Consider the following 5,661-nt stretch of genomic DNA (forward strand, 5'->3'; position numbering starts at 1 on the left):
GTGTTTGGAGACTGAATATAATCGTATACAATGAAATAATGACTACTTCAACAAAAATTATTACCACATACTACCACACAAACACCGTTGCTTAAAATGTGAGCTCACAGTTCTCTTGTGTGTCAGAATATTGTTAAAATAATACTTTGTGTGGGGGTCGTGTCTTTTTCAAATGTGCCGGTCTCCATCTCTGAGCGATATTGATTGGAGCACTGGACCTAAAGGGACCAGACTAACGTCACACTGCCAGAATCACAGCCAGATATCTCAAGTTGTCACAATAACACAGACACAAATAACATGCCACTTCCACCATGAACTGTGGTGGCAGTCACACATGAGTGAGTGATGAGATGTCATGCGCCCATGGGATTTTTTTTAATGAGCTCCATGTAGGCCCAGAGTGAACCACAAGCAGGGTCATGTGAACAATCATCCACAGGATTTTGCATCTATATACAACAAGTAGGTTAATGACTGGACCAGTGAGGCTCTTATGGGTACCACACATTTAAGTGAAACATGGACTTATCCTCTGGGTCCATTAAGAATTTCATGTGTTTCATGTGTTTTACGCAGAATTTACAAGAAGTCATACGGCTTCTTGTGAATAAAAAAGAAGTGATAGGGCTTCTTGTAAATTTTGCAAGGGCTCCATGTCAATGTCTAGGCATTCAAAGAAACCACAACATCCCTTAGTTCCACTTCCCATAAAGATAGATAGATTACTTTATTCATCCCCGGAGGGAAATTAAGTCGTGATAGCAGCTTGTGTATCAGAACACAACAAAACACAATACAATAGAACAAAACAAAACATTGAGGTAAAAAGAACAAAAACAGAAACACAAGATGAATAGGCAGACAAGTAGTGCAGTGGCAATATGATGGTAATAGTAATGATGATATTATGGTAATGTTATTGTTAGATAGTATATAAGAATAGTAGTACAGTATATATATATATATATAGTATACAATATAACATAATATATATTTATATAGATTGTAATTATACCAATATAATAGCAGTATATAGTAATAATGGCAGCAACAGTATATATAATAATAATAATAGTAATAGCAGTAGTAATAATATAATAATAATAACATGTACACATGTATAAATATGTGTATATAGACTTATATATATGAAGAATATACAGAGAATATACACAGTATGATATAATATGATATGATATATAGTATATAGTAGGGTATAAATATAAGTACTTGACTATACAATATACTATCAGTGTAAGAATATGTAGACTGGGTGTGCGAAAGACAATATTATTGTATAAAATGGTCTGTAATATCAAAATGGTTTAAATTAACACATATCACAGAAGTAAATGTTCCAGTATATGGGGCGTAGTGTAGTACAGGGTACATGGTGCAAGGGTGATAGGTATATTAGTGCAGTTCTGTGATGGTGGCTCTGACAGAGGTAGATGAGTTATAGAGTCTTATTGCGGTTGGAATGAACGATTTCCTGTATCGCTCCTTAGAGCAGCGGGGTTGGATGAGCCTGTGGCTAAAGCTGCTCTTTAGCTTGTCCAGTGTTTTGTGGAGGGGGTGAGAGGGATTGTCCATGATTGCCAGCAGTTTTGCCAGCATCCTGTTCTCCACCACCTCCTCCATGGTGACAAGCTTAGAGCCAACCACAGACTCTGCTTTCCTTATGATTTTGTTCAGTCTGTTGGCATCCTTTGTCCTGATGCCCGCACCCCAGGACACCACAGCAAAGAAGATGGTGCTCGCCACAACAGACTGATAGAACATCTGCAGCATCTTGTTGCAGACATTGAAGGACCCGAGCCTCCTCAGGAAGTAAAGCCGGCTCAGGCCCGTCTTGTAGACGGAATGAAGCAAGAGCTGGATTAGTGGAATTACTTTCACAGATACATTGGAATTTACATTACTGGTGGTTTGTGCACATGGCACAGATGAAAAAAACACTTAAACGTGGTCAATGAAGATGCAAGTCATGTTTATTTATAGCTTGCTGGCTTCAGAAACTATCCAGTCTCAGCTCAGAAGATGACGAGAAACAGATGAAGTTGATTAAATATTTTGGAACGCTAAACAGTCATGACCATGAAAGACCCATTGGAAAATAAAAGACTTGTGTGGGATATAACAAATCAGCCTTTTCAGATCAGTGGCAGGTTATTTTTGGAGAGACGATGCTTCTGTTAAGTGTTGATTTCCACACACCAACTTCTTACTCACATCCGTTGTGCCATTAGCCCACAGTGGGTCCAAGCAGAAGTGATCTAAGATTCAAGGGTTTATTGTCATATGCACAACAATTACATTCAGCAGTTGCTGGCAATGAAATGCTCCCCTCTAGCCATGCTCAGAAATTACACAAGAAAAAAATACAACTAAAAATAGAATATAAAATATAAAAAATCGTCGGCCAGATGGCAGCAGGCAGGACAGTTAATGGTTTGGGTGCTGGGGTCTTTAACGATCTGGTTGCTCTTCTTCCTACACCGCTAAGTGTAGCGGTCCTCCATGGATGGCAGCTCTGTCCTGGCAATACACTGAGCAGACTTCACCACTCTCTGTAGAGCCTTGCAGTTCAGGGCGATGCAGCTGCCATACCAGGCGGTGATGCAGCCAGTCAGAATACTCTCAATGGTGCACCTGTAAAAGTTGCAGAGAATCCTTGGGCCCATGTTGAGCCTCCGCAGCCTGCAGAGGAAGAAGAGCCGCTGTCATTATTCAGCTGTTAGAGTGATGCCTTCCTGGCTGGCTGGGTTCTCATGTGTTTACTGCTCCAGCTTCCTGTCTGCACCTGAACACAGCCAGGAAGAACGTTGACAAACTTTGACAGATTCAGAAAAGACATATTGTAGAAAAGAACAGAGAACATCAATGGAGACAATGTTGCTGATTTTGACCGAATGACAACTTGTTTTCACTGGGTTGTTTCTTCAAACACCTGAACTGACTCAGGTTTCTGTTTGCCTGTACTGATGATTCACTACAGTGTGAATATTTGCTCCTCTTTCAGGAGCAGAGGCAGAGAATTATGTCTGAGTTGAGGGTTGGCCATATCCTGGTCTGTAACCATCATACATGAGCAAATACCTTGATACCTCACAGTATCATAAGGTACTGTGCACTCAAACTGGTCTCAATCTTTTGTACCTTTTTATACCACATCAAGAATTAAATTTTTTTAAACAATGAAATTTAATTCTAAGCAAGTTGTATTAGCTCTCCCATGCATATTTTATAATTTGAGTCAACTTACTAGCTTCATGTGGAGCTAGTTATTGAAGTTCAAAAGCAAAAATGACAGCTAACTGGTTAATACTAGTAAAATGATATTTTTTCGTTATCGTTAAGTTTAGCTAACGCTAAGAATGCATTTTTTTTTACAATATCCAATGTGCATGTGATTGTATTTGGTAGAAATATCCACCAAACATGCAGCTATTGTTTGCAAAATATCCACTTTAGACACTGAACAGCACTCCTTCAGCCTTTTCTACTTCCACCCTGTTATTTTCTACTATTTATCATACTTTCTGTGTGCTGTAGGTAGAATGCCAACAATTAAGTGGCACTAATGGGTTTTACACACACACACAGCCTATCCTGTAATATAAAAATGTACTTGTACTATCCTGTTCCGGCCAATGCAGTATGAACGACAACAGATCACTGGAAGAGTCATTTCTAGAGTGAGACTACATTGTTCATGTACTGAATGTTCTGTGCTGAGGCCAAACAATTGCACATGATTTGTCCTTATGGTCAGAAATATACCTAAAAAAACAGGTTTGACACATGGTTTACTGCAACATACTGAAGACTGAGGTCGAGAGTGTAGGCAGTGAATTTCCACTTTAATAGACTGGGTTGGGACATGACGCCCTAGCTTGCCCAGGAATGTAGAGGAGGGATGTTTGGTGTGTTGGTGTTCACCTGTTGGAACATGACTGTGTGTGCACATTATTTCCAAAACCAGGTATGAAAGCATGAATTGGTATCAGATAAAGATTCAGGTTGCATGACTGCAACACAGGGGCACCAGCACACTCTGGTTCTTGTTGAGGCATATGGGATGGGCGTCAGGTATGTGTGGGAATTCAGAAGGAGCTTTTCAAAGGAAGTGAGAACACACTGTACCTTTATGATGGGATAAAGGGCTTGCCAGTCTGAGCTGAGATGACCTCAGCTGATAAACCTGATTAATCCTGTTTCAGAAAAAAACTGTAAGAGGATAAAGCAAAACAACTGACTCTAAATAAGAGGGTATATTAACATCAAAAGAAGCACTGAGCATTCCTCAGCCAATGACGCAGCAAAAAGAAAAGAAAAAGAAAGAACATAAATAATGGTAATGCCTGTTTGTTGTAACAAGTTTCATTCAGCTTTATTTTCACATTTCCTCATCATTTCTAACATTGTTGTCAACAATTTAAGATTATGGAACTATTGTGACATCTTAAGTGGGGCAGGTAAACATGAACAGTAAAATTAGTTTTATTTTATAATTTTATCATTTATTCCTTAACTCTAAAAATTCTAACCAGATCCTAACCATGGTGCTGGTCCAGAATGCCTCCTTGATTGAGGCCAGCACACTCGTCAAGGTAGGGAGTAACAATGTCATTAACATGTGCCGGAACATGCATCACATACTGATTGGGAACTGGCAGCAACCCACAGAACATGAATCACTGATCATCAATGACGCTATCATCAGTTCTCCCAAATCTGTGTCACAGGTATTGTCTGGTGAAGCATCAAACACTAATCCTAACTGTTCATTTTAATTGTTACAGATTAGATTTGAACTTTGACCTGGTTAAATGATTCATAGCTTCTTGGCATGCAGGTAAAGGGTATGCACATGTTCCTTCTTAGTTTATTGAGAGAGTAAACTGTACTGTGTGACTGACTGTGCAGACACACATTCAGACAGAGATGACACCTGTGTTTGCAGTGGGTGCGCCATATTTGTCCTAGCGCCTGTTGGAGTTTGTTATCTTTATTGAACATTGAGGTTGGGAACGCTGTGAGTTGCTGTGAAAGCAAACCACTTCATCACCTACTCCCTCTATGACTCATTGGACCCACTGCAGTTGCCTACAGGCCAAATAGGTCAACTGCAGATGCCATCTCCCTCACCCTTCCTACTGCCCTCACCCACCTGGACCAGAGGTACACATGTGAGAATGCTGTTTATTGACTATAGTTCAGAGTTCAATACCATCGTGCCCCTGAAGCTCGTCACCAAGCATGGAGACCTTGGGCTCAACACCAGTGTGGATAGGCAGCACCACATTCTCCGAATGACTCTCAGCACCAGCGCCCCCCAGGGCTGCCTGCTCAGTCCTCTCCTGTACTCCCTGTTCACTCATGACTGCGTGGCCACCCACAGCTTCAAAACCATCATTAAATTTGCTGATTACACACAGGAAGAGACAGGGAGTTAAACACGCCCCCCTCTCCATCAACAGGATTATGTTGGAGAGAGTCAGCAGTTTCAGGTTCCTCTGGGTTCACATCACCTGACCTGGACGGCCAGGCTCAACATGGGCCCAAGGATTCTCTGCAACTTTTACAGGTGCACCATTGAGAGTATTCTGACTGGCTGCATCACCGCCTGGTATGGCAGCTGCATCGCCCTGAACT

At 40.9% G+C, this 5,661-nt stretch overlaps 1 long non-coding RNA gene across 1 annotated transcript; it reads right to left on the reverse strand.

Moving 5' to 3' along the window:
- Positions 1 to 2,280: 2,280 nt before the first annotated feature.
- LOC138413714 (uncharacterized) lies at positions 2,281 to 5,413 on the reverse strand. Its single transcript, XR_011246135.1, has 2 exons — positions 3,827 to 5,413; positions 2,281 to 2,806 (listed from the first exon to the last, which is right to left on the reverse strand). It is a non-coding gene; the product is annotated as an uncharacterized lncRNA (long non-coding RNA).
- Positions 5,414 to 5,661: the final 248 nt, after the last annotated feature.

This window comes from Paralichthys olivaceus, chromosome 14 (genome assembly GCF_024713975.1).
Source record: "Paralichthys olivaceus isolate ysfri-2021 chromosome 14, ASM2471397v2, whole genome shotgun sequence".
NCBI classification, from domain to species: Eukaryota; Metazoa; Chordata; class Actinopteri; order Pleuronectiformes; family Paralichthyidae; genus Paralichthys; species Paralichthys olivaceus.